We start from the raw sequence: 22,787 nt of genomic DNA on the forward strand, positions 1-22,787 counted from the left end.
TATATGTAATAGTAGTCCCAGGGCTACCAAAACGTATGCTCATTAAATATGGAAATCTTATCCAATCCTAGCCGTGGGCTTTTACTTCCAAGTCTCCAGTGCGGCACGCCCATCAAAACCCAGCGTTCAGGAGAGAGCCTCAAAACCAGTGTAGAAAATAGCCTTTTACTTATTAGTTATGTTTTTGAATGTAAAACTCACACAAACGTCATTAGTTGATCTCAGACAACAGTATCATTTTTTTATTTAAAAGCCAGTTAATGATACCTTTAAGATAGCCCGTCGGCAGGCCAGTGATGCAATTTGGTATCTTGTCTGGAAAACACATAGCCCCGGGACGTTGGGCTTTACAAGCCCTATTCCATGTATGTCCGAGTCTGATCCCAAATAGCAATTAACCAACAACACCACTAATAAAGGATTCTGCAGCCTTTGACAACATGCTAAGGTATGTTTAGTTAGACACGTAAACACAACAGATATCAAATGATCTGTAACAATGCAATACTATCACATATATAAAAAAAACATTTACTCACATTACTGTGTTGCTTCATTCATTCACGTAATCTCATAGAAAGTTAAAAAGCATTTATTTTAAATATATTTTGTTGTAACATTAGCATTTTGTGTCAATTTTTTGTAAATTAAATTTTGCTGAATAAAAATCTTACTGAACCAAACATTCGAATAGTAGTGCAACCTAATTCTATAAAAAAAGGTAAAAGAAAAAAGAAAAGAAAAAACACTGGAGCTGATTTATGATTTTTTTTTAAAGATAAAACAATTATCAGATGAATCAAATAAATTTACTTATTTAGCCTTAATAACATTAACAAGATAGAGCAGTCTAGTGGGCTGAATGTAACGTATTGATTTTCAGACACGTTTTGATGGAGACTGGTGTGGGGTCAGTGGGAGCACATGTATTTAGATAAGCAGTTGAGTGCTAGTGAAAACACCTCACTGTGTTTAGTATAGGGACAGATCTAGCTCTGTGACAGGATGGCTCACCCTCACAAGCCTTTTTTAAACACAGAAGGCTTGCTGTGACTAACATTAATACAAACACTAACGCTTCCAAAATATTCTGCTTAATTTAATGAAATCTGATGACCAATACAGTTTCTTCAGAACTTAATATACTTGTAAATCATTTGCAATCTTCTAAAAAAAATGTCCTATATTTCTGATGGCCAGACTACTTTTTTGGGGGGGTTCTGTCTCTCCACATTAACATCATTGCACTGCTCCACAGAGGTGGAAGAGGCATGGCATACTTTGCCTCTGCTGAGGGAAAGGCCTTGCATGCTCTAATGCACTTCTGCCTAGTACAATGAGGAGAGAGGCCAGTTCATGCAGATGCAGAGACAAGCTCCCTGTCAAGCCTCTTTTGAAATAACAAAACCCATTTAAATCACAGCCACTTTAAAGGGGTCATGAACTGAGAAATGAATTTTTCCTTGAGCTTTTGACATATAAGAGGTCATCATAAGAATGTCCTGTAAATTTCAGAACTAGGAAACTTTCTTAGACCAAATAAAGATTTTGTTGTAACCAGGCCCAGAGGAATGACTCATTGTGGAATGTGCCTATTAGTGAAAGACTGCCTCTGCAGAAGAAAATCAACAATTCATCACTGCAACTTTGGCCCCGCCCACTAGCATGTTAGTGAGATGACAAGGAGAGAAGAGCAATACAAGATCATTGGACTAAATATGGCATTACCTTCCGAAGGATCCTAACGCTATATTGTGGTATTTATTTATATTTAACATGTGAATGTCTCAGTTAATCTTTGCATGAGGTACATTTAACTGTGGATTCTATCGCAATTTTAGGGTAGCGTTTACAAGCAGAGTTTTACTGACTCGACAGTAATGTTACAATATGAAAGTAAGCCTAAATGTGTTAATTAGAATGTCTGTGAGAATGTGACAAGTGATTTCTGATATGTAATAAGTACAGTCAGATCTTCTTTGTCTATGTGTCAGTAAATCAAATCACTGACTAAACGGTCAACATCACATTGGCCCTCATTTATCAAACTTGCGTAGAAACGGGCGTATATGTTGGTGCAAGATTACTCCTCTCACTGCCTGATTTATGAAGCTGTACGCACCTCTGCAATCCAGGTGTACGCAATACCTGTCCTTTATAAATGCTGCGGCTGAAAACGTCATTAAAATGAACACGCCCCTATATATTCAAGTCACTGCCTCCCCCACGCCCTTATTTTACACCATGGACACACGGAAGACGGCAGAGAAGCGAAACTTCTCCAACATGGATACAAATCAAATAAAAATATGAATCATCTCCCAATTAATTTATTTTGCCAATTAATTCCAATTGATTTTATTCTGATTGTGCTACTGATTACAATCGGGTTATTAGGGTTCATGTAAACGCAGCTATAGGGACTGAGTTCTGGACTCTCGCCAAAACGTAATAATCAACAAATCTCTTACATACTTTGTGTTTGCACAGTTAGTTGCATTCGTTGGGGTACGGAAATTGATTTGCAATGACGAGATCACTGCATTCATGTGCTTAACATGCCTGTGATCGGCTACTAGGCCATCTACTTTACTATGCCTGCAAACTTTCATGTCACTATCTAAATGTAATGCTATAACATCAACACTTTTTACAATTAGTTAAAGGTAGTGTATGTAAGATTGTGGTCAAAACTGGTACTGCGATCACTATCTTCCCCGTCCCACCGACTCGAGGTTGCCAGATAGGCTGAAGGATCCAGCAGGAATGTTTGTAGCTGCAGCTGTGGTAACGAGAGCAGATCTGGCAACCCCGATGCTGAAACACTACTGACTTCGTGATAGGTCGATAAGTGGAGGTGATGGCCAAATATTAGCTTATAGAATATTAGCTTCTGGCCAAAACACAACATGACAACATCTACATCAGTAGAGGGCTATAACAATAACTTTTAAATGACAATATCCTGGCCGGACCTTCTGTTGTCAGTGATATAAGTATTTGAAATTAGCATGATTTCTTAATGTCTAGTGAAATATTGGCCATTTTATGATTAATTGAAATACATTTCTTACATACAGTTCCTTTAACCTTAAAATCAGTAATAGTAAAAATGTGCTAAAAGTTTTCCAGAGAGTTACACATGTTTAAGCAAATCCTTATTTGGCTGCTTCAACATTAAAAATGTATGTCATTTTTAAGTTAATCAATTAAACAACGGTACCAAAGCCATCCATTTCCCTTTATTTTCTTACATAAAAGCATAATGATTAATTCATTCCCAATAACTCCTTTTCTCTCCCAAATATTCAGATTAAAACGGCAGTCTAAGAATACATTCCTTGGCTTGCTGAATGACTGAAAGGTTACCTTGGGAACTAACAGTTTGCTTAGTCATTTACAGTCTGACTGCTCATGCAAGGGCTGGGCATTAAAGGAACAACAGCCCTTCTGTTAATACTTTACCGCCGCTGGGAGAGTTATTGATGGATGCGTCTTATTTCATCTTTAAAGGGACATAAAACTGAAATTGAACTCTCATAAAAAGCAACATTAAAATATAAAGAACCATTCATTCTTGAGGGTTATAGTAGCCTAATTGTTCTGAAAAAATGTCATAACTTGGGCACTAAATCAGTTTATTGTGTAACAACATAGCATATTGCATAAACACATAAACAAACTTAATGTTAAATAAAACAACAACAAAAAGCAAAATGTAAACATGCAGATGGACTGCAAACCAATCAAATTTATTTATAATTGATTTAATGTCTATAATGAAAAATATATATAATTGAATAAAAGTAATATCTCCTAAACCAAATTAGGAGTAATATCTCCTAAACCAAATATCTCCTAACTGTAAAAAACATAACCATGGCTAGCTAATTTTTTTTTTTTTTGCACTGGCTATGAATCAAGTGCAAATCTTTATCTTACATATAAAGTATCATCATCTTTTATTAGCTTTTTTAAAACACGTAAATGCAGAGTCCTACCAGGCATACATTATGTCAGTTCAGCACATCCCATTCAGGCTCCTGCAGCACTCACAGCTCCATGTCTCAGGATCAATCCTATTAGTGCTGTGGTAAACACTACACCACACTAAACGCACGCATATAAAGACTGCCAGCTCTAAAATACCCATCAGCCCCAGCAGTCCCTCCTTCAGCACCACTCCTGGCTCGCAGCAAAGGTCTGTCTCGTAGGAATGTGGCACAGTCCAGGCTGCTGTCAGCACACTTTAGGGCTGTCCCTGCATACTAAAACACGCCTCTACTCGTACAACGCTGTTCAAGTTCCAGCCTAGGCCATGACTGAACCCACTGCAAAGCCTCAAGGCTAACTTTACAAGGGACAGTGGCTGGTTACCCTATCCCAGACAAGCCCCTACGTAAGGGGAGTGGCCTGGGCATGTCAGGTCAAAAGCAGTAATCGCTGTTGCTAAGCAGCCAATAGAATTTTTGAAGGGATTTGGGCATCAGAGGATAAATGTCCTCATGAAAAACTGTGAAAACTGTGAAAAACTGGACGCCAACTACACAGTTATTTTCTGAAAAATAAAACCTTTAATTTAAATTCTGGGTTGCTTGAACTCAAACAATAATCAATCGATAAATTTCACTTCTACTCTGGTCTTAAGGGCTTTTTCGATCTTGAGTTGGCTGCGAAACCTTTGAAGAATTATAAATTCACTTTTTGTGTTCCATGGAACAAAGAGTCACATGTTTGCAGTCGCATTAGTGAAGGTAGATAATGAAAATGTTCTATACACTTTTGCAAAAAACATCGACAAACCTAATCATTGGTTTAAATTAAGCTAGAATTTAGGTTCATTTAAACCAATGGTCAGGTGCATCCATATTTGACCCAAACATAGGTTACAACCCAGATTTTGTATTGTAAAAGTAATATATATATTATATATATATATATATATATATATATATATATATATATATATATATATATATATATATATATATATATATATATATATATATATATATATATATATATATATATATATTTTTTTTTTTTTTTATAAAACAAACATAAAAAAAGTTAGGTACATTTAAAAGTCATGCATATATAAAAGTAATAACCTGTAATCCATGACAATGAGTCAATGATAATTCATTTACAACAAAAAGCATCAACACTTTTTTTTCTATTGACAAATGCTTGACAATACCTTGACTTCCTTAAGTTATGTAACAACATGCACGAGGGGGTTTATATCCGGTCACAATGAACATGAATATTTCTGACTAATCATTCTTTAAACAGCCTTTAAACCGGAGTGGAAATCCATAATCTTGGTTAACAAAAGACATCAAGAAGTGTTGGACTCCAGGCAACAGAGTTAATACGATTTAGCCTTGTACTGATAATAATAGGAAACTATTTGAGCACCAAATTAGCATATTAGAATGATTTCTGAAGGATCATGTAACACTGAAGACTGGGGCTGAAAATTGACCTTTGACATGCACAAGAATAAATTCTATTTGAAAATAAGTTATTTTGTATATATTGTAATAATATTGTACAAAACTAAGGGTTTTAATGTATTTCATAAGTGCAGCCTTGGCATGAAACTTTCCACAAAAAAACAAACAAATCCTAGATGCATTACTCCTTATCAACATGCCTTTTCATCATACTCAAAAGACATCCACCTAAAACAAAAAAAGTATGTAACAGCCATCTTTATCAATTAACACATCTGCTGAATCGCATTTAGAAAGGTTGCTAAGCAAATGCATCTTTAAAAATGTTCTACAATTCAACTTGAGATGCAATATATTTCTAAACAAAGCTTAAATAATCAGATAATTCTGCGCCTACAATACGAAGTCCTTAAGAGAGCACCTGCACTACGACCTGCTGTGGAATTCAAAGCTTGTGCCCTTTGAGCCAAAGTTTCCCCTGTTTCTGAACACCATATCTGGTCATTACAGCACATGTCCTATAGTACAATGCACTAATGGTGCATTTAAGCCACATCAAACCAACACGGACAACATAATATTCATATGAATTTGTCAAAGATAGGCTGGTTTATGTTAAGCATCTAAATCACAGTGTTCAATCAAAACAAATAAGTAGACAATTCTTCTCAGTGAAATCGAATGGAGGTAAATACGGAGAAGAAACAATCTTATTGGATGCCTTAAACTTATTTCTGCCCAGCTCATGTTTCACCTTCATTCCTCCCTATGAGCCACAATCTATTTCCTGATCGCTGCCTTTAAATTGTCTTGTGCACCTGACAGAGAAATTTCAGAGGCCTTTTGGGGATCTCTGGCAGCTCGCTCTATAAATAGCACGTGTAGTAAACAAAGTTGTAAAGCTATACAAGCAGAATTATAAGCCTTTGGATAAATGTATACACACAATTCAGACGGAATGAACATTCAGTAGGCGTAGTAAACAATGGAAAACAACTCACGCGACAGTAACAGCAGAAACATGCCTCGAGATACTAAATCACGGATACAATGTAAGGTACAACTTGAGTTTGTAATAAAGTTAATATTTACACTGACGGTTCAACTTCTCTGGGTATAGTGTACTTACCCCACACGGCGCAAAGGGGATTAAACTCTGATTCACAGATTACCGTTAACAGCAGCAAGTGCACAATACAGGTGAGAGCTCAGGTGAGCTCGAGCTCACATTAAATGACGTCACTGCAGGAAAGCCACGAGCCGCTACAGTGTACTGTCATCCAAATAGGCACATCTTCTACAACATGTTTCAAAATGTAGTCAATGGAATATTAAATCTACTATTTCATATGCTAAAGTATTGGAAGTGTTTTAATTAATAATAACTGTTTTAATAATTATTTTTTTTGTTATTATAATATATTTAACTTAAAATTCTATCCACATTTAAAATAACTAATAAAATGTTATAAAAATGTAAATCAAATAAATGATCTATTTAAAACGCTGCGGGGGATTTTGGGTGGCTGGTAACCCTATGTTATGGGGACAAAATGTCAAAATGTGTGTGTGTGTGTGTGTGTGTGTGTGTGTGTACTTGTCTACCTATCTAACAGGGGACCTTGGCGTCGTTACACACTCACCAACAGGGGACCTCTGAGCCAAGAGGGGACATTTTTCAAGTCCCCTGTTGGTCATGCATTAAATCATGTGAAAATGAAGTAAAAAACTAAAGAAATGCTCTGGTGATTTTTTTAATGTTTGACCAAGTAGGGACCTACAGGTGTGTGTGTTTAAATCATGTTAAAATCAAGAAACAACACTCTGGTGAATTTTTAAAAATTTTGACCAAGAGGGGACCTAAGAGTGTGTGAGTGTTTAAGGCCATGCTCAGCAGCTCCCCTGTAGGCTGGAGCAGGAACTGTAATAGCCCTTAAACACACGTCGTTCACACACACACACACTCCTCTATTGTTTGAATGGCCTGCTGTCCTCTGAGACTCTAGAGCTGCTGTTTAACAGGCTGCTTACTAAAGGAACAAACATCATATAGATTATATCTCTCTACTAAATACCCTGACTAATTTCAAACTTTGCATTACTTACTAAAATTAAATTAAATACTACAGGATCCAAGAAAAAAAGGATTAAAAAATCTAAACAACCAGGATGTAATTAGAAATACATCTGCCATCAAAATGTGTGTGTCTTCAGTTTCTACAAATAAATATTGTAAATACCATCCATCATGGCCGTGGACAGATATATAAATAAACATTTTAATGAGAGTAGCCTATATTTACTGAAAAATAATGCATTATTTTATTTATCAAAAAAAAAGTACGGTAAATGGGAAAAACTTTGCATCTAAAGTTCTTTTAAACAAGTGTTAACAGACATTATTAAAAAAAAATTATGTTAGCCAAGTATTTGTAAAAATAATGTGTGACTTTTGGCCCATGTAAAAGGCCCATCTTACCACCTTATACATTTATGAGTTTTTTAAACTAACCACTTTTGATTTATTTATGATTTACAAAATGATTCAGGGTCCCCTGTTAGATAGTAAATCACGACGCCTGTGTGTTTGCTGTGACATTTCTTATCATCACAAACACACTGCAAAGATTTAGAGTTTTTACAGCAATACCTGAGTTTAAAGGGTTAAATCAAGCAGAGATAGCTCTCTAATGTATTAATTGCAGGTCATTATTGAATAGTGATTACGTTACACACACACTGACTCAAGTCCCCTGTTAGATAGTAAATCACGACGCCTGTGTGTTTGCTGTGACATTTCTTATCATCACAAACACACTGCAAAGATTTAGAGTTTTTACAGCAATACCTGAGTTTAAAGGGTTAAATCAAGCAGAAATAGCTCTCTAATGTATTAAATGCAGGTAATTATTGAATAGTGATTACGTTACACACACACTGACTCAGGTCCCCTGTTAGATAGTAAATCCAGACGCCTGTGTGTTTGCTGTGACATTTCTTGCTGTCATAAACACAGTGCAAAGATTTAGATTTTTTACCGCAATACCTGAGTTTAAAGGGTTAAATCAAGCAGAAATAGCTCTCTAATGTATTAATTGCAGATCATTATTGAATAGTGAATATGTTACACACACACTGACTCAGGTCCCCTGTTAGATATTAAATAACGACGCCTGTGTGTTTGCTGTGACATTTCTTATCATCACAAACACACTGTAAAGATTTAGAGTTTTTACAGCAATACCTGAGTTTAAAGGGTTAAATCAAGCAGAAATAGCTCTCTAATGTATTAATTGCAGGTGATTATTGAATAGTGATTACGCTACACACACACTGACTCAAGTCCCCTGTTAGATAGTAAATCACGACGCCTGTGTGTTTGCTGTGACATTTCTTATCATCACAAACACACTTTAAAGATTTAGAGTTTTTACAGCAATACCTGAGTTTAAAGGGTTAAATCAAGCAGAAATAGCTCTCTAATGTATTAATTGCAGATCATTATTGAATAGTGAATATGTTACACACACACTGACTCAGGTCCCCTGTTAGATAGTAAATAACGACGCCTGTGTGTTTGCTGTGACATTTCTTATCATCACAAACACACTTTAAAGATTTAGAGTTTTTACAGCAATACCTGAGTTTAAAGGGTTAAATCAAGCAGAAATAGCTCTCTAATGTATTAATTGCAGATCATTATTGAATAGTGAATATGTTACACACACACTGACTCAGGTCCCCTGTTAGATAGTAAATAACGACGCCTGTGTGTTTGCTGTGACATTTCTTATCATCACAAACACACTGTAAAGATTTAGAGTTTTTACAGCAATACCTGAGTTTAAAGGGTTAAATCAAGCAGAGATAGCTCTCTAATGTATTAAATGCAGGTGATTATTGAATAGTGATTACGTTACACACACACTGACTCAGGTCCCCTGTTAGATAGTAAATCACGACGCCTGTGTGTTTGCTGTGACATTTCTTGCTGTCAGAAACACACTGCAAAGATTTAGAGTTTTTACAGCAATACCTGAGTTTGAAGGGTTAAATCAAGCAGAAATAGCTCTCTAATGATATAATTGCAGATCATTTTCGAATAGTGATTACGTTACACACACACTAACTCAGGTCCCCTGTTAGATAGTAAATAACGACGCCTGTGTGTTTGCTGTGACATTTCTTATCATCACAAACACACTGTAAAGATTTAGAGTTTTTACAGCAATAACTGAGTTTAAAGGGTTAAATCAAGCAGAAATAGCCCTCTAATGTATTAAATGCAGGTCATTATTGAATAGTGATTACGTTACACACACACTGACTCAGGTCCCCTGTTAGATAGTAAATCACGACGCCTGTGTGTTTGCTGTGACATTTCTTGCTGTCAGAAACACACTGCAAAGATTTAGAGTTTTTACAGCAATACCTGAGTTTGAAGGGTTAAATCAAGCAGAAATAGCTCTCTAATGATATAATTGCAGATCATTTTCGAATAGTGATTACGTTACACACACACTGACTCAGGTCCCCTGTTAGATAGTAAATAACGACGCCTGTGTGTTTGCTGTGACATTTCTTATCATCACAAACACACTGTAAAGATTTAGAGTTTTTACAGCAATAACTGAGTTTAAAGGGTTAAATCAAGCAGAAATAGCCCTCTAATGTATTAATTGCAGGTAATTATTGAATAGTGACTACGTTACACACACACTGACTCAGGTCCCCTGTTAGATAGTAAATCACGACGCCTGTGTGTTTGCTGTGACATTTCTTATCATCACAAACACACTGTAAAGATTTAGAGTTTTTACAGCAATACCTGAGTTTAAAGGGTTAAATCAAGCAGAAATAGCTCTCTAATGTATTAATTGCAGGTAATTATTGAATAGTGACTACGTTACACACACACTGACTCAGGTCCCCTGTTAGATAGTAAATCACGACGCCTGTGTGTTTGCTGCCATTTCTTATCATCACAAACACACTTTAAAGATTTAGAGTTTTTACAGCAATACCTGAGTTTAAAGGGTTAAATCAAGCAGAAATAGCTCTCTAATGTATTAATTGCAGGTCATTATTGAATAGTGATTATGTTACACACACACTGACTCAGGTCCCCTGTTAGATAGTAAATCACGACGCCTGTGTGTTTGCTGTGACATTTCTTATCATCATAAACACACTGCAAAGATTTAGAGTTTTTACAGCAATACCTGAGTTTAAAGGGTTAAATCAAGCAGAAATAGCTCTCTAATGTATTAATTCCAGGTCATTATTGAATAGTGATTATGTTACACACACACTGACTCAGGTCTCCTGTTAGATAGTAAATCACGACGCCTGTGTGTTTGCTGTGACATTTCTTATCATCATAAACACACTGCAAAGATTTAGAGTTTTTACAGCAATACCTGAGTTTAAAGGGTTAAATCAAGCAGAAATAGCTCTCTATAATGTATTAAATGCAGGTCATTATTGAATACTGAATATGTTACACACACACTGACTCAGGTCCCCTGTTAGATAGTAAATCACGACGCCTGTGTGTTTGCTGTGACATTTCTTATAATCACAAACACACTGTAAAGATTTAGAGTTTTTACAGCAATACCTGAGTTTAAAGGGTTAAATCAAGCAGAAATAGCTCTCTAATGTATTAATTCCAGGTCATTATTGAATAGTGATTACGTTACACACACACTGACTCAGGTCCCCTGTTAGATAGTAAATCACGACGCCTGTGTGTTTCTCTCCTCAACCCCCCACTCACAATTTACATTTCAATAAGGGAAGACTTGAAAAACCAGTTTGTGAACCACAGGCCAATAGAGCTCAAACTACCAATGTGGCAGAACCCTTCTCAAATAAACTAGAGAAGATGCTGGGATTTGACCTGCCAAATTAAACTAAATTACAGTTTTTACAATCGCTAGGACACATTTCTAAATACTTTGGTCATTTTCAAAACTTGTTCTCCAAACCAAATTTCTGCTTCACAGCAGTTATTTCACATTCAAAATCCACAAAAACTAACAAAATACTTCATTCATGTCTCAAATCAAGTGCCAATGAGCCACAGTTTAGCTTGCACAGACTGAAGTTGTGATCACTCTGTGAAGAGTTTTGAAAAAGTGACCAACATTTGTTTGACAAATTTGAGAGTGCCAGAGACTTTAACTAAGGAGAATATTCTGAGCACAATGTGTGATGTTATTGAGATCTTTTATGAACCTTTTTAGAGGTGGCAAAAGTGAGAGTTCCAGAGTATCTAGCTGAAGAGAAATGTCTGAGCACAGCATGCGATACTGTTGAGATCCCTTCTGAAACTTTAGAGGAGACACACATGAGCAATCCAGTCTCTCTAGCCAAGGAGACAAATCAGAGCATAGTATGTGATGTTGTTGAGATCTCTTATGAAACTTTAGAGAAGATAAACATGAGAGAATGTCATTTTTTGTCTCAGGATAAACATGTGAGAAGCAGGAGACTTAGCCGTATGTCTCAATTTGATGTTCACTCGATTTCATTTCTGTCTAGGAGAAAGATGTTAGTTGAGAAGGAGATCTCAGGTTTGATTTTCCTTTCCTCTAGGTTGGCCTTTGGTTCACAAACTGGGTTTTCAAGTCTTCCCTTATTTATTATTATTAAAATGTAAATTGTAGTTCACCTACAAATGAAAAATAGCCCATGATTTACTCACCCTCAAGTCATCCCAAGTGTCTATGACATTCTTTTTTCAAATGAATAAAATCTGAGTTATTTAAATTAATATTTAAAAAGTCCTGGCTCTTCCCAGCTTTATAATGCCAGTGCCTTGTCGGTCCATAAAAGTGCATCTTACCATCATATAACTGATCCACACAGCTCTGGGGGTTAATAAAGGCCTTCTGAAGCGGTGCATTTGTGTAATAAAAATATCCACACTGTAAAAAATTATTTCGAAAAAAAGTTACCTGGTTGCCTTAAAATTTTTAGTTCATACAATGAACATTTTTTAAGATTTGACAACCTTTATTAAAATATTCTTAAAAGATTTTTAAGCATATTGGGTAATTGTGTGTAATTTATTTCTTATGATGCAGTGATACATGCCAAATAGTGCTATTTTCATGATTTATCAAATTTGTATGTGGTTCAGATACAAAAATAGTTTGAGTTTCTATTTATTATACAAATTTCCTTCATTGTATCAACTCAAATTTTTAATTTCAATAAACTCAAAATTTTAAGGCAACCAGGTTACTTACTTTTTTAAGTTAAACCAACAAAAAACAACTTTTTTTTTTTTTACAGTGCATATTTAAATATTTATAGACTAAAATACTAGCTTTCGGTTTTCAGTGCAACACGAATCAACTTGCGCTTAAAGGACAACTCCGGTGAGAAATGCCCCTCGGGGTAATTAACAAATGGTTACCGAGTAGATCGTTCTCTGGGATGCGGTTTCATGAAAATCAAATGTAAAGAGTTTAATCTCTAAACACAGATTAGCTTATAATGTTTGTCTATGGGGCATGGAATAAGTGAAATTAAATCGCTAGTTAATACCACTAACAAGGCTCAAAATAGCCTCACACTAACACGGCAGCATAATGAGGGTCCCTACATGCAAACTGAAGCATTGAGAACTTTGTAAGAGTACAAACAGTTTAATAAGAAGATACTTTATAAAGACAGTCCATTATGCGTTCACGGACAGCAGCCATCTTAGAAAACAGTCTCGATGTCTCGAGCCACGAACGTTGTGCTAAGTGAGCTGGTCGATAGGAATTAAGTTTGTGAAATCTAATTACATGGAGTTTTTTTTTTCTCTCTCTACTGCGTTCAGTGCTTTCTTCCGGAAACAGCGGCCCATATGAGATTCCAAGTCACAGTTCATCACTTAGCACAGCGTTCGTCGCTCAAATCTGTTTTTAGAGATACAACTCTTTACATTTGATTTTCATGAAAACGCATCCCACAGAAGACCTACTCGGTAACCACCATCTGTTAATTACTCCGAGGGTCATTTCTCATCGGAGTTGTCCTTTAAAGAGTAACCCTTCTTTACCCATGAATCCTTGACGTATGTGCACTGACAAACACTGAAGAGAGAAGATAGAGCTAAACAAAACTTAGCGTCAGGGGTTACTCTTTTCATAATAACACTAAAACACAATATCTTTCAATAAAAATAGTTAGTTTAGTCTATTAAGTTTAAAATATGGACATTGTTCTTACACAAACGTGCCACTTTGCTTCAGAGGGCCTTTTTTTGCTTCAGAAGGCTCTTCATTACTCATGTGCTATGTTCATAAACATCTGAAGCACACGCCCCAAAAGCTGTATCTCTGACAGTGCACGAATGCTAAACTGAGCTCTCTTTCACTTCTTACTCTTAAGTGGACAAATTAATACAAAATTATTAAAAAAAAAAAATAGGAAGTATCCCAGTAAACATAGTTGCTAATGTTAGGTTCAGTTAAGTGAACATACACTTTGAAAAAAAAAAACACTTTTTTTTTTTTTTTTTTTACAGTGAGGACAATACAGTGTTATATTACAACTACTGACAGGCCGTCCCAAAAAGCACTGTTTATTTCATGTGGATCATATCTTTTGTATTTATTTGTGCTTATTTGTAATGTTTTTGGGCTTGTGGTTTTAGATGTGCTCTTGAAATTGGAATAGAGAATAGTGTGTGTTGAGTTTGCTGCTCAACCCCCCACCAGTAATTTACATTTCAATGCATGAAGACTCTCACAGGTGAGACACAGAACCTCACTACTGTTACCTGTGTCCTAGACCAAATACACTGCCAAAAATAAATTGAAATTACATGATGAAATGAAATTACAATCGCTACGACACATTTCCCAATATTTAGGAGAACTGAGTGAGGAGTTTATACATTTGTTAACCAACTTTCAGCTTCACAGCAGTTAATTGTACATTTACAAATCAACTCATTCTTACAGAGCACGGCACAGGTTTATCCAACACTAACATCAAGAACATTATACAATTAAAATGTCTTTACAAAACTAGAATGACACTCTCTACTGCTCATAATTCACTGCATACTTACATTACAGTACAACATTATTCCTAAGTTTCCTCTTTTGAATGGATGGTAATGGTCTAACACTGGTGTTGGTGTTCAGTTTCATCAAAGTTGCTTTGATAGTGTTTGATTTTTTAGCAGGATAAATTGCATTACAATATTACTGTATACATGTTGTAAATTGCTGTCTCATTCAGTTTTGTATTATGTTATTGTTTTGTCCATAAGTTTAACACTTTTGAAAACAGCATGTCAGGAAGTGCAAATTGGCCTGTGTAGAACAAAGATTTGATTGTGTTTGTGTCAAAGTGAGAAAAGATTTCAGGTAAATTGAAAGATGTTGCCATTGAATGCATTTGTGCTAAAGCAGGGTTGATCCACAGTTAAGCTATGATATAAAATTTTCTTTTATGAAACATTTCTCAATAATAAAGTCACTTTTTCAAAACTCTTCACACAGCGATCACAACTTCAGTCTGTGCAAGCTAAACTGTGGCTCATTGGCACTTGAATTGAGACATGAATGAAGTGTTTTGTTGGTTTTTGTGGATTTTGAATGTAAAATAACTGCTGTGAAGCAGAAAGTTGGTTTGTAAAACTGTGTGAAGTGTTTTGAAAATGACTATTGATAAATGTGTCCTAGAGATTGTAAAAACTGTAATTTAGTTTAATTTGGCAGGGCAAATCCCAGCATCTTCTCTAGTTTATTTGAGAAGGGTTCTGCCACACTGGTAGTTTGAGCTCTATTGGCCTGTGGTTCACAAACTGGTTTTTCAAGTCTTCCCTTATTGAAATGTAAATTGTGAGTGGGGGGTTGTGGGGGTTGAGGAGAGAAACACACAGGCGTCGTGATTTACTTTCTAACAGGGGACCTGAGTCAGTGTGTGTGTAACGTAATCACTATTCAATAATGACCTGCAATTAATACATTAGAGAGCTATCTCTGCTTGATTTAACCCTTTAAACTCAGGTATTGCTGTAAAAACTCTAAATCTTTACAGTGTGTTTGTGATGATAAGAAATGTCACAGCAAACACACAGGCGTCGTGATTTACTATCTAACAGGGGACCTGAGTCAGTGTGTGTGTAACGTAATCACTATTCAATAATGACCTGCAATTAATACATTAGAGAGCTATCTCTGCTTGATTTAACCCTTTAATCTCAGTTATTGCTGTAAAAACTCTAAATCTTTGCACTGTGTTTGTGATGATAAGAAATGTCACAGCAAACACACAGGCGTCGTGATTTACTATCTAACAGGGACCTGAGTCAGTGTGTGTGTAACATATTCACTATTCAATAATGACCTGCAATTAATACATTAGAGAGCTATCTCCCCTTGTGAAAAAGAAGTGTGCTTAATTGTATTGAAAGTGTATTTTTTGTGCACTTAATATATTTAAAGTATATTTTTTAAAAACTGCACTTGTAGATAATATGATATAATTAAAATTAAGTGCCACTTAAGTGTACTTAAAGAGAATACACTTTAATGACAATATTTCTAAACACATTTAAGTACACTTTTTTAAAACTCACTTTGTAATAATATCGAATTAATTTGTATTTTTAAAAAGTACACTTTCATGACAATATTTATAAACACACTTAAGTGCACATTTAATAAGTGTACTTTGTAATAATATATAATTAATTTGTACTTTAAAAAAGTACACTTTCATGACGATATTTATAAACACACTTTAGTGCACATTTAATAAGTGCACTTTATAATAATATCTAATTAATTTGTACTTTAAAAAAGTACACTTTCATGACGATATTTATAAACACACTTTAGTGCACTTTTAATAAGTGCACTTTAAAATAATATCTAATTAATTTGTACTTTAAAATGTACACTTTCATGACAATATTTATAAACACACTTTAGTACACTTATAATAACTGCACTTTGTAATAATATATAATTAATTTGTACTTTAAAAAAGTACACTTTCATGACAATATTTATAGACACACTTTAGTGCACTTTTAATAAGTGCACTTTATAATAATATCTAATTAATTTGTACTTTAAAAAGTACACTTTCATGACAATATTTATAAACACACTTTAGTACATTATAATAAGTGCACTTTGTAATAATATACAATTAATTTGTACTTTAAAAAAGTACACTTTCATGACAATATTTACAAACCCACTTTAGTGCACTTTTAATAAGTGCGCTTTGTAATAATATCTAATTAATTTTCACTTACAGAAAGTACACTTGTATGACAATATTTATAAACACACTTAAGTGCGCTTTTTAAAAATGCACCTTGTAAGAATGTCTACACCTAAATTTACTTAAACCATTTTAATTATGAGTTTGTTTCATAAAGTGCACTTATTTTACTAATGACAAAGCACATGGAAAATAAATGATTTAAAAAAAAAAATGAGTTGTCCAAATTTACATTGGTTAATTTATTTTTCTTCAAAATTTCACTCGCTTACACTCCAGTACAACATACTGTTGAAATTTTATAACTAGCTCATATGAACTCAACTACAAGTGTCAGTTTTCTACATAATTTGACATTGTCAATCTTTATGAGAGGAGTTGTCTAATGTACTGTAGGCTACTTTACATATGTGTACAGAATAACCTACTTTAAATATTATTTTGTTGTATGGCGATTAAACACACATTTAATTGCATTAATTGCAAGAAAATTTGAACAAATCTAAACCTAATTAATTTGCATTAAAATTCTGTTAAAATAGGCTACATTTCATTTTAATTAGACTCACTGTAAACATGATTGACTTTTAGTTAGGTGAATGAGTCAAGTTCTCTGAAATACAGTCCAACTACACAGTGTGTTAGAACAACCTGAAGAGAAAGGGATAATTAATACGTAATTTATAATCAACATTTAATGCACGAAATATCTTATTTTATATTTATACTTAATATTTCAATGCGCATGCGCCAAAAATACTACGTCATGATTTTGAAAAATGCGCGGTCTGCCATGTTTGCGTCATCGCGATGCGTAATGAAGCTGAAGGACAACAGACAACAGAGGAGCAAACCGTTTGGATCATTACAGATGAGACGTTATATGCTACAAATAACGAGTCAAGTAAGTATATCTTGATATAAGCTCTCTTGATTTTACATTTTCACCGTAACATGGTAGCTCTCTATTACGGTGCAGTTATTTAGTTTAATCGCAGATAGGATAGACGCACTATGGACTCGGGAGGTGCTTAACGTTAATCATGTTTCCTATGTATTTATTGTATTATTCATGTATCTAAGATTGCATTATAATAATTTCTTAAATCGGAATGTGATCGCCGGTGTGGGCATGTTCAATGAATCTGCCTGCTGTAAATACAATATTTTAATCAAACTCCTACTTTTTAAATGGACAGAAGACATTTAACGTTTTATACATGTATTCCATATATTAACTTATAACAACCAGTAATGAAATAATGATTTTAATATGTTCTTTTCTTTTTGCATTTGGAGAGTAAGATGTTAAAGTACTATTTGTGTTTTTAATATTTTGTGCTTATATTATTTTATTTTTTATTTTGTAGGATCAATACAGATGTGTTATTGGAGATCCAGTGCAAGCTGTGTGGAATTACAGAGCCATCTTGATGAGGTCAAGTTAATGTTAATTATGAATTTATGCCCAGCCATGACACTGGTCACACAAGCTAAAACATTGCTATCAAGTCTTTCGCTTTTAAATGCTTTGTATCTTGTCCATTTGTAAGTAATACATTCCCACTTGTGCATTTACAGATCCCCTAATCATTATATATTTTACAGGCCACACACCCAAAGGAATGGAGCCGCAGCATTGCTGTGCCAGGCGTGGTAAATGCAGGAACATCCTTCATGGAGATGGTGCGAGGTGAGCTGAAACTCGCAAGGCAAGATGAGGAAAAATGCAAGAATACTTTTCTCAATTTACATTGGTCTTGGGTTATTTATCTATATTTAAGTTATGTTTAATTCCCTGTAAAGTAGGAATAAAAACCATTATTAAAATGTTCTCTATTTTTAAAGTCCAGTGTCAGTGAAGATGATGTGCTCAGTGGGATACGTGAAGGAACCTCTCCAATCATTCTACCCTGATGACTGAGGTAATTCATCACATAGGGGATGCAGTTGTGGTCAAAAGCGTACACACACCATGCAGAATAAACTGCTTCATCAGGGCAGTACTAGATAAAAAAGAGACAACATGCTCATTTTTATGATTTCTTTTTTTTTCTTCTTTTTTTCATACAGATACTGCTGTGTGAATATAAACTTTGGAGCACAACTGTACATCTATCGTTTTAATTTAATTGAGCCGATTATAATAATGGATAGATCTGTTTTATAAACAAGTTTTTTCTTTGCATTTTCTTTTTCTTTCCTCAAGGTATATATTTTTTTGCTTTCCTGCCTCTTTGGAACATGTCCATTCACATCTACTGTGGAGAGATGGTGCGCCAGTTTCCTACTGATGGAGAGCTTCTGGGACATTGACATAAACAGCACTTTCCAAACAACTTGAAAATAGTTGGTGACAAACAATTTTGTGTGCCTTTGGAGTTCTTTTTTTTTTCTTTTTCTTTTTCTTTCACTGTAATGCTGGAATAAGATTTTAGAATAAACCTTTTGGTCCTAATTTTGGTGCTAGTAAAGGTTTAAGAGCTTATAAGTTTAGTAACACTTTACAATAAGATCTAATTTGTTAACGTTATTTAATGTATTGGCCGACATGATCTAAGTCTAACAGTGATTTCTTTTTATTTATTTATTTAATTTAATTTTTTACAGTGTTTATTAATAGTTGTTGACCTTGCTTAATAAATTATAGTTAAAAGCTAGTTAATTAAATTTATAGTCATTGTTCATGCAAGTTAACAATGCATTAAATAATTAACATATACACCTTTTGATTTTAAGATTGCATTAATAATAGGGGTATAACAGTACACAAAGCTGACAGTTCGGGGAGGAACACTAAATATAAAAATGCTTTTTTTTTTTTTTTTTTTTGGTTTACTGAACACATTGTAATTGTCCTAAACTAAAGGTTTCTTAAAAAATTAAAAATATAATATAAAAAATATCTCTACTAATTATTATTATTATTACCTTTATTTAACCAGGAGAAAAACTCACTGAGATTAAAATGTCCTGTCCTGGCCAAGATAGGCAGCTCTGTTTGCATGAACAGTTATACATAAAAAGTCACATAAAAAACATAAAACATACAACCAGTCAAAAACAATTACACACCATTAATTTACTCTCAAAATGATGTAGTAAAATTTTAAAATGACTAAATGTCACCAGATCTTTTAGCTTCAACTCAGTCTGGAGCAAATTCCAATCTGAGGCTCCGACATATTTGAAGGATGTTTCACCAAGCTTAACTCTAACAAAGGGCACACATAAAGATTATAATTTGATTCAGAATGTAATATATAATTGCCTTGTTGTTTCTGTTTAATCAAACGACAAAGAATGCTGTATAGTGTAGACTATATAGGGAGGCCTTACTTGCACTCGCATTGTATGCAAACGTGTAAACTTCTCATAAGACCATTTTTGCATTAACTTATAAATCTAATTATAGGTTAGATTTTTTTCAGGTTTTCAGGTTAAGTAGAATATGATGAATATATAGGCTAATATAATGCATACATTTAGTGAAAGAGTTCATCTCTCTCGTGTTTTATCGACATCTTTCTGCTGTTGAAACACTGAACGATTACACAATGTGATACGTTTTAGTAAGTTGTAATGTATCCTTAATCCATACCTTCTGATGTTAATTCATGTTTATTCTTTGACTATGACAAGGTGATCACATTCACTCGTGCCGCGGTGCTGCTTGAACTGATGTGTCTTTACAGTGATCTGTCATGTCACATTAAAGAGCATCAATATGGCATCACTTGAATTTAATGATAAAATTGACAGAATACATATGTTCTTATGGAAACTTGTATTGAAGTGTGTTCCACTCATTAAACAAGCCGTCTGTTAACTGTTAAAGATTGCATTCGTACCGCTCGGTACACACGTGCACTGTACCGGAAGTCCTGTACCGAACCGGTTCGGTATGAATACATGTGCCGTTACACCCCTAATTAGTAAATGTTGAAATTAACATTAACTAAGATAAATAAATGTTTATATTATTATTCATTCTAAGTTCATGTTAAATTAAGTAGTTAACTAATTAAACGTTACCCTTAGTGTTGTACATGAAACGATTCTTTTCTTTCCATTTGTTTGTATTTATTCATCTGTTGTGTGAGGTACTTTTCTGTGACGGGTAGATTTAGGTACCTTTGAATGAGGGAGATATATAATAATGCATATAATTACATATAATTGCATATAATCCTCATTGTCCTCCAGACTCTTTCTAAATGAATTTGTGTTTGTGTAAATAGTTTTTTGGGTTTTTCTTGGGCATCAAAAAAAAAGTTTTTTTTTGTATATTTGTTTTACAGATTGTTTTGTCAATAAATGTAGAGGAAAAATGTCATTATGAATGTATTTCATTATATTAGAGTGTACATGTAAATTACGTTAAGGTATATTTTAGTTCATATTAATTGCTTGTTTTTAAGACAGTAGAATGGATGTCAGTACATTGAGCAGTGCACTTTAATTACAATTTTAATACACTAGAAGTGATTATGAAAGTACAAATAAAGTTGTATTTAAGTACCACTTAAGTTGTTCCAAAAAATCACTCTTAATTGCAACTTATTGTATTTTATTTCAACTTAATATGTGATAAATTTGAAATCAATTACATATAATGTGTGTTAAGTACACCGAAAACATTGCATTTAATTCACACTTAAGTGTATATTTAGCTGACATTAAAGTATGTTTTAGTTCACATTAATTGCTTGTCAGTACATTGAGCAGTGCACTTTAATTACAATTTTAATACACTAGAAGCGATTATGAAAGTACATATAAAGTTGTATTTAAGTACCACTTAAGTTGTTCCAAAAAATCACTCTTAATTGCAACTTATTGTATTTTATTTAAACTAAATATGTGATAAATTTGAAATCAATTACATATAATGTGTGTTAAGTACACCGAAAACATTGCATTTAATTCACACTTAAGTGTATTTTTAGCTGACATTAAATTATGTTTTAGTTCACATTAATTGCTTGTCAGTACATTGAGCAGTGCACTTTAATTACAATTTTAATACACTAGAAGTGATTATGAAAGTACAAATAAAGTTGTATTTAAGTACCACTTAAGTTGTTCCAAAAAATCACTCTTAATTGCAACTTATTGTATTTTATTTCAACTTAATATGTGATAAATTTGAAATCAATTACATATAATGTGTGTTAAGTACACCGAAAACATTGCATTTAATTGCACAATTAAGTGTATTTAGTATAAGTATATTATCTGTGTAATAAGTACACTTTATAAAAGAACACTAAAGTGCACTTTTTTTCACAAGGGTCTGCTTGATTTAACCCTTTAAACTCAGGTATTGCTGTAAAAACTCTAAATCTTTACAGTGTGTTTGTGATTATAAGAAATGTCACAGCAAACACACAGGCGTCGTGATTTACTATCTAACAGGAGACTTGAGTCAGTGTGTGTGTAATGTAATCACTATTCAATAATGACCTGCATTTAATACATTAGAGAGATATTTCTGCTTGACTTAACCCTTTAAACTCAGGTATTGCTGTAAAAACTCTAAATCTTTACAGTGTGTTTGTGATGATAAGAAATGTCACAGCAAACACACAAGCGTCATGATTTACTATCTAACAGGGGACCTGAGTCAGTGTGTGTGTAACATATTCACTATTCAATAATGACCTGCAATTAATACATTAGAGAGCTATTTCTGCTTGATTTAACCCTTTAAACTCAGGTATTGCTGTAAAAACTCTAAATCTTTACAGTGTGTTTGTGATGATAAGAAATGTCACAGCAAACACACAGGCGTCGTGATTTACTATCTAACAGGGGACCTGAGTCAGTGTGTGTGTAACGTAATCACTATTCAATAATGACCTGCAATTAATACATTAGAGAGATATTTCTGCTTGATTTAAACCTTTGAAACTCAGGTATTGCTGTAAAAACTCTAAATCTTTACAGTGTGTTTGTGATGATAAGAAATGTCACAGCAAACACACAGGCGTCGTGATTTACTATCTAACAGGGGACCTGAGTCAGTGTGTGTGTAACGTAATCACTATTCAATAATGCCCTGCATTTAATACATTA

General features: G+C 34.0%; 1 protein-coding gene and 1 long non-coding RNA gene across 4 annotated transcripts in view; one reads left to right on the top strand and one right to left on the bottom strand.

The window, feature by feature from the left end:
* Positions 1–6,704, bottom strand: part of mtus1a (microtubule associated tumor suppressor 1a) — a 36,787-nt gene extending 30,083 nt beyond the window's left edge. Inside the window, exon 1 of one of the 3 annotated variants that reach the window (XM_067457720.1) lies at positions 6,589–6,704. The gene's annotated coding sequence lies outside the window, so the exon portion shown is untranslated. The other 2 variants (XM_067457722.1, XM_067457721.1) reach the window with 2 other exon arrangements.
* A 10,821-nt stretch (positions 6,705–17,525) lies between these two features.
* LOC137092333 (uncharacterized) lies at positions 17,526–19,254 on the top strand. The gene is made up of 4 exons (XR_010908217.1): positions 17,526–17,613; positions 18,080–18,402; positions 18,558–18,634; positions 18,919–19,254. It is a non-coding gene; the product is annotated as an uncharacterized lncRNA (long non-coding RNA).
* Positions 19,255–22,787: the final 3,533 nt, after the last annotated feature.

This window comes from Pseudorasbora parva, chromosome 11 (assembly GCF_024679245.1).
Source record: "Pseudorasbora parva isolate DD20220531a chromosome 11, ASM2467924v1, whole genome shotgun sequence".
NCBI lineage: Eukaryota > Metazoa > Chordata > Actinopteri > Cypriniformes > Gobionidae > Pseudorasbora > Pseudorasbora parva.